Source organism: Plodia interpunctella, chromosome 4, assembly GCF_027563975.2.
Source record: "Plodia interpunctella isolate USDA-ARS_2022_Savannah chromosome 4, ilPloInte3.2, whole genome shotgun sequence".
Taxonomy (NCBI): domain Eukaryota; kingdom Metazoa; phylum Arthropoda; class Insecta; order Lepidoptera; family Pyralidae; genus Plodia; species Plodia interpunctella.
Genome location: NC_071297.1, coordinates 1,901,303 through 1,909,383, shown reverse-complemented (window position 1 = coordinate 1,909,383; position 8,081 = coordinate 1,901,303). Strand labels below are relative to the sequence as shown.

General features: G+C 34.2%; 1 protein-coding gene across 17 annotated transcripts in view; it reads left to right on the top strand.

Moving 5' to 3' along the window:
• The first annotated feature begins 1,934 nt into the window (after positions 1-1,934).
• The window catches only part of LOC128669194 (mucin-2-like), an 84,523-nt gene continuing 78,376 nt past the window's right edge, over positions 1,935-8,081 (top strand). For 8 of the 17 annotated variants that reach the window (XM_053743802.2, XM_053743801.2, XM_053743806.2 and 5 more), the window contains exon 1: positions 2,051-2,379. The gene's annotated coding sequence lies outside the window, so the exon portion shown is untranslated. The other 9 variants (XM_053743813.2, XM_053743812.2, XM_053743811.2 and 6 more) reach the window with 6 other exon arrangements.

Below are 8,081 nucleotides of genomic sequence, written 5' to 3'. Positions count from 1 at the left end.
TAGTTCAATTATTAGATGGCTACACGAAGCGGTCACCACGTAATCGTTTCAATCTGTCGGTTAATGTAGTCCAATAGTCTAATTGTTTAACAAATGTGAATTTTGTTTACTAAAACATAGAGTTCATTTGAATAAATATCCATTGGTAGACGAGTCGCCATTCACTTTGCGACGAACGATGAACAAATTAACTTCATCCGACTTTGAACTTTAGGGGCGTAGAAAAACAGTCCAGTTTTGATTGATTCGAAGAGCTCATGTAGGTACCTACCGTTCAAATTGAACGTGCATTGAACGAAAACGTGACGTCGACTAGTCGACAAATTCAACTAGTAATCAACTAGTCCATGAACGTTCATAGACGGTCTAGTTTCGTTTACGAAAATGCGTCGACGACCCATCCCTTCACGGGCCTTAAATAGTAGTAGGTATGTTTGCCATAAATGGTAGTAGGTATGTTTGTTTTTTTTATCAAGATCAAATATAGTAAAGTACATGGCAAAACATATGGCCAACTGTTAGCTTGTGTGTATGCGTCCCTTGCGGGTGTATCCCATGAACAAATGGACCTCCGTTGTCATCCGACCACCGTCGCGAGTAACACCTCTTGGTGTATTACCGTTAATTAATAACTATAGTTTTACAAGTACATTTTCGTTTTGCTAATAGATGGCCTAGAAGTGTTTTATCTTTTTCATTAAGAAGATACATGTTTATGATCTCTGACCTGACAAAGATTTTGACGTCTTTAGTCAAGTAGACAGCTATAGTTTCGTTCAGAAATCAGAAACACGAATGATGTGTTCAGAAATTATATTAATAGTGGACATGCAGGCGAAGGCAAGTGTATCATACTCCAGTATTTGCCACCGGCAATCGTGCAGGTGTTCCACCTGCACGATTGTTACACCTACTATATCTTCTTCTCCTTATGTGTATTGAGAATTGTACATAGGTACATATAGAACACACACAACTGACTAACTTTGTAGGATTTTAATGGAGCGGTTTGCCATTGTATTTCAAAGACAAGTCAACCAGTGTGCAGGTTTTCAAACAACTAAACAAGAGTCAGATTGGTAAACAACGAGTAGGATTCGAACCATAGACCTTTCGATCCACAGGCGCGCGTCTTAACCATTACACCGCCACCGCTAATAATATAAAGAGGTACAAGCATATTTAAATATTTATCACCCATACCCACTCTCTCACTGCTTTGTAATTCGTTGCCCCTGTAAACATTTACTGCGCAAAGGTACTTTTATTCATTATTTTCTTATAGTTGTGAAGGAACGGCAGGCGCAACCGTTACAAACTATGGAAATTAGGAAGGTATTCGAATTCTGTTCACCTTCCATTAAAAGAGGACTATAAATATCTTCTATCACATAGGAGACCATAAATATCTTTATGGGTTTCAATTTACCACCGCACCAATAAAATTTATAATATTTTCTTAAATTTTCTTATGCCCTTTGGTTTTTATGAAGACTGACTTCTTAAAAGAGAGAAGAGGTCTTCATAAAAAGTTGGGATTTGGGATTCTAAATCGGTAAACGAAACTAGATCGACTAGGAAGAATAAACAAGTAGAATATCTTGTAAAAAATGCAAAATGTTACGTGCAGTTAGAACTGTTCGTGACTGTACCTAACTACTTAGATTTGTCACACTTGAATACTTGGCTCTTTAGCAACATAAGTATTTACTTATTTTGACTATTTCCAAAATAACATGCACAATCCAATGCCATAACTGATATATTTTCATGTAAATATGCACTTTCGCTTTTGAAATCTCAATATTGCAGTAGTATTGTGTGCGGCCGTCTGAAAGAATTGTCTCTGTCTGACCCGTTTAGTGTTCAGAATATCAGATTTATGATGATGTGTGAGGGTCGTGGTGGTATGTTTTTTAAAGTGCAACAACATATGGGCAGCGGTGGGCAAAGCGGCGATAGTAGCTGCGGTCACTTCAGTCGCACTTCGCGTACCGTTCTCCGCGTACAACACGCACGCTCACGACGCAACGTAACACACGCCGCCCGCCAAATTTTAAAAATATAAATAATCGAATTCCCATTAATTATTTTCCTAATTGCGGCCGAGTGCATTCGAGCACGAAAAACCAATCGCGAAACCTTCAGTGTCCGAAGTGCACTGAGACCGTTGACATCGCCACTCATTCGGAACTGAAATTATTTTCTTCAAAAATGCTTTTCGGCGGGAAGTGTGTGTTGTGTTGACGTTTTATTTTTTAAACTGTGAAGGTGATAAGGTGTTATAGCCCTCGGAAGTGACGGAACGATGGTGGATTCGACATAATTTTTAAAGTGTTCTATCCAGCTGAATTTGAACGATTTTTGATATAGTTTAAGGTAAGGGTTCTGTTACACAATTAATTGTCGCTTTCTAAATATTCGACCATGAGTGTGGCAGTCGGCAGTCACGACCACCTGATTTAAATCAGCGAAATGTTTGATTTATTAATTTATTTGCGCTTGGACTCTACTCAGCTTAATGTGGTGCATAAAAACTTGTTTTATGAAAGTAAATCTGCGCTGGCGCCGGTACACGAGTTACAACATTTCACTCCATTTATCTGAAAAGGAAAAGTGTATTCTTACTATTACGTTTAATTACACAATTTATGTCATTTTACGTCTAAGCGCCTTTTATTTATTTTAATGGTGGTGTTCATGAGAGCCTATTAGTCGAAATTGTAGTAAAGCTCTTAATGAATAATAAAATATGTCTACTAGACATGTTAATTAGACAACTTTGTAGAGTTGATCTATGACGAGTTTTGAGCAATAAACTGCTAATAAGTATACTCGTAAATTACATACAACATACAGTAGCTGATATTAAAATAAAGTAAATAAGTATATAACTTTAACATCTTTAGGTACTTAACTACTATACATAGTAGTTAGGTACCTAAAGATGTTAAAGTTATGTATAAATGAATTCAATAAATTTACCAATAAATCTATATATTTTACGTATTTGTCATGTCTCAACAAACATAAAACATTTTCAAAACTTTCATGCAATTATTAAAATTTCCCCAACTCAAGTGACCACAGAATGACATATATTAAGAGCAGTTATAAGCAGGATATACAGCAATATTTTCGCAACTGACTCGTAAAATGTTAACTAAGACTTAAGGTACTTGAGATAAGGTGCGATTTGAACATACACAAGCCTTTTATGATAGCACACCGCATTAAACTAGTTCTCGTAAGTGCAATGTTTTCAAAATATCACAATTCAGTTGCCAGAATTTCCTGCATGTAATCGAAATGTGTTGAAAATCCAAATATCTGAACTTAAATTGAGTGATTGAAGATTTTCTCAATCCAATTCTTTAACCTACCCCTGAGTTCTTCTAAACTTTTCAACTTTGCCTTATTTATCCTCTTATATTTCACGTCTTTGGGTTTTGTGACGTTTCTATGATTAGACATCACTCTGTTGTATGTTAATACTTGTGTCGACTTCGCTTCCTGATCCCCTTCCTCGCTTTCAGCATTCGATGTAACTTCTTCGTCGGATACATTGTCAGGAGTCATCCTTTTTGGCACGAAACTATATAATTGAACATTATATGTTCAGTTGTAAAGATGACAAACTGACATTGGGTAATTTTGAAACAACTGGACATTTTGAGATTTAGACATTGTGAACCCAAACGGAATCAGGTGGGTTCGAGCTGTGCGTATTTTACGCTCCAATAGTCGTGTTATGTAACTGTGAAATGGATCAAATTCACTCTATCCGAGACACAACTCTATGGCTTGTTGTTCTAAGCACATTGATTTCAAATTAAAAATTATTTTACCTTTCTCTGTATAGAGCTTGTGCTATTTTTATTTTATTTTAAATACGTTAACAAATAATTTAAACAGCTCCGATTTTGTTCCGATTTTTGTATTAAAGTTAGATCAAGGTCCTAGTTGAAAATATACAGCGTCACCAAGAAATATTGAAATCATAACAGAAAAAAAATTCCCAGCCTTATCATAAGACTTAAAAATTTACTATTTACTTAAAATTCGGAAAATAAGGAAACATGTGTTTAATATAATTATCTCACTAAACTGAAACAATAAAATATATGTTGGTAAATCTAAATGAATGAGTTTAAAATGAAATAATTATTCTTATGAATTTGTGTATTTTTTTAGCTGCTGAAGTATTCTACGCATTCCTGTATTTGGTTTTTCTTGCTATTTATTTTTCATGTCAATGCCTTTAAGTTATCTAGCCCTAGCATCATTACTAGGATTTCAAGTTACAAAGCCAAATGATTTTGCACGTTAATACCTAAGTACCAGATCGTATATATTTCAAAGTAAACTAAAACTAAAAATTAGTTATTTTTAAATCTATTTAATTTAAAATTAGTTATTTCAAATTTGTTTATGTGACACGGAAAGTACCTACCTAATATAGTTCATTAATTTAAAAAAAAAGACTAATACCAACCTATAAATAACGTAAAAAAAAACACATCTAGTTTTCGACAGTGACTTATATTACAAAATGTCCCGACGGATATCCCTCCTAATGTATCCTGTTAATAAATATGAATAAAACATATGGCGCCAATTATATATTTTATGTATTAGTTATATAGGCCATGTCCGGCAATAAACTTAGGCGGTTTACAGTCTAAAACCTCTATATTAATTTGTTAACAGAAATTTGCTGCAGTTATCTCAATATGGTGACTCATTTAGGTTCTCCCTCTCACAATCTTATATGAAAATCCTTCATTTATTTATCAGTAGTATTTAAAACCTTAACACCTATACTGGAACATCAGACAAATTAGTTAAAAGTTAAATAAGTTCTTGCAGGAGATCCGCGCACCTGTTTTCCCTCAATTTGTCCTTTTGAGTTTATATCCATTTACGACAATCGGCCACAACTTTTATACATCATTATATATTATTGTGTGAAGCGGTGGTAGTGTAATGGTTACGACGCCCGCCTGTGGATCGTTAGGTCCCAGGTTCGAATCCTACTCGTGCCACATGAGTTTGTATACACTGACAATCTGACTCAGGTATAGTAATTTTCATCGACCACCACTTGCTTCCGGTGAAGGACAAATTCGTGAGGAAACCTGCACACTGGTTGATGTATAACTTGTGTGTAAAATGGAGAAGGCAATGGCAAACCACTCCGTTAATATGCCAAGAAAGTTGTTTTGTGTGTTTCATTCCACGTAATGACGACGACACTCAGCCATGAGGAATACGACTATGAAGAATATATTATCGTATATTATATATTAGTTAGCGATCTGTGTGTATAATTCACTGTATGAATCAATTTTCACACAAGACGGACTAAAGTCATATTGTGACGAGTTGGGGTTGATGATTTTATTTATTTAATTATTTATTTATTTCATAAGGTGTGCAAAACAGGTTACAGCCATTATATTACACAAAACAAAACATTATAATTAAGAACTGGGTGGTAGCCCAAAACATACACACTCGGAAAGTTTATAAATTAGAAACGTAAACAAAGAAAATACAATGTTAAGAAGCAACATATATTTATAACAAACAAACAACAAGAATACAAAACCAAAAATAAGCCTTGCTATGAAAGTACCATTATCTTATGAGCTTAGCTCATCTGACTGAATACACGATGGTTAATTCAAAACGATTATAATCTTATCGTCAACAGCGGCCATTTTAAATTATTCACTGCTGGGGCACTGGCTTGTATTAATAGTTAAGAAATTATTAGTAATTAAGTAATTACGAATAATTGCACAAAAAAAAATATGTACAAAATGTGGACTTATGTGTTATGTAGTTAAGTGACGTGTTATGTTAATGACGACCTCGGTGGCGCAGTGGTAAATTGCTTGCCTCTGAACCGAGAGGTCCCGGGTTCGATCCCCGGTCGGGTCATGATGGAAAATGATCTTTTTCTGATTGGCCCGGGTCTTGGATGTTTATCTATATTATGTATTTGTTATAAAATATAGTATCGTTGAGTTAGTATCCCATAACACAAGTCTAGAACTTACTTTGGGGCTAGCTCAATCTGTGTGATTTGTACTAATATATTTATTTATTATTATTATTATATGTAGTGGACTTAGGTGGCTTTCAATATGGATTTCCATCGGGAACAGTATTTTTATTTATTAATTTATTATCCAAACTTATTCTGTTGTTTTCAGAAATGTAAGGTATGTCCTTCTCAGTCTCTTGACTACATGTAACAGAATTCTCAGGAAAAATGGTAAAGTAGATACTAAAAGCGTGAAAAGGTAACAAACAAACTCATAAAGCAAGTAGCAAAGTCACAGTTCAGCTGGCAGTACAATATTCTTTTATATTTATAGATTGCCTTCTGACCATTGTGTGAATTATTAGGCATTATGATAATAACTTCTTGTGAGAAAGTGCAGTAATGGATATTTAATATGTCCGGAAAGAAATTGAAAATATAAAATTTAATAAAAGCTATTCGAATGCATATGTAGAGTTCGACTCTACACGCCCGTACAAAAGACATCAACGCGTTCTATTTTTTTTATGCATAGTGGTAGAGTTCTTTCTTTTTATTATTAAATTTTTTGATTTATTTTAACTTATTCATAATTTAAAATAATAAAAATCCTGGAATAACACATTAAATCGTTAATTTAATATTTTTTTTAAATTAGGAAAACTTTTTTTTATTATTCTAATAAATGTCTAATTATCACTAAAGGTACACCTATACACATAATCATACACACATTTTATTCATACCAAATTACAATAGGAGCCCTGGGTTCAACTAGTTAAGTATTGTACCCTTGAGTTCAGTGTCTTATAGATTGTCACCAATAACTTGATCGAGATCGTGACTCAATAATGCACCAAACTTTAGTCACTGGCCACGCCCACTTGCAAAATTTTGCTCTACTTTAGCTGCATGTTGAATAATATTAATACCTGTTTCACTATTGTTAAATTGTAGAGTACATATTATGATTATAAAGATAAAAGATTTGTATTTTTGTTTCTAATGGATAAACTCAAAAACTACTGGGCCGATTTTGATGAAATATGGCACATAGATAGACGAAACCTTCTGGAGTGATATAGACAATCGTTTTATCGTCGAGCGAAGCCGGAACAGACCTCTAGTATATAACAAAGTACTAAAATACATATGTTATAGCCTACTATCTACCTTATTCATTAAAAATCGTCGAGCCGCTAAAGTATAATCCGAACTAATAGAAATGGGAAGTATCAATATACTAGCTTTTGCCCGCGGCTTCACCCACGTGAGTTTCTCACGGGATCATTTATTTATTCGGTACGAAAGGTACCCTATGTCCTTCCCCGTAGTTCAAACTAAATATATGCAAAATTTCATGAATTGTAAGCAGATAAAGCGTGAAGAGGTAGCAAACAAACTTACTTTCGCATTTGTAATATTAGTTGGGATTTGAATATAATAAAACTGTAAGTAGGCTGTATCTGTACATAGGAGATATTATAAAAAATAATTATGGGGGCCTTACTTTAGAATGTCTGTCTGTCTGTATGTTTTTTCGCGCATAACAAAAAAAATCTAGATGGAATTTGATGCAGTTTTCTAAGTAGTATAGCAGATGGTCTAATTTTAGACCTGTTATAGTTTCCATTGCGATACGTTGCTTAGAACCCGAGATATTGACAGTGATATGTTACGAGCAAACGCACGAAATAAACACGAACGAAGCCGCGGGCAAGGGCTAGAAAACAACATATAAAAAAGAATGCACTATCCTACCTTCTTCTTATTAGTCAGAACTCTTTATTCTCGGCTCTAAATTTGATTTAAAAAAAATAATTGAGTAAGAACAAAAAGCTTTAACCTATTCTATAAACCCTTTTACCTTTAACCTTGCGATGATTTGCGTTTTTGCAACGATTTTAATTGCAATAACACTTTACCGTGAAACTGCAAAAACGCAGCGGGGTCAAAGGTCAAATAATCTCAATCTTCACACAGGCCAAGGTCATGTGCAGCTTTCTTCATAAATTTATTTATATTTCTG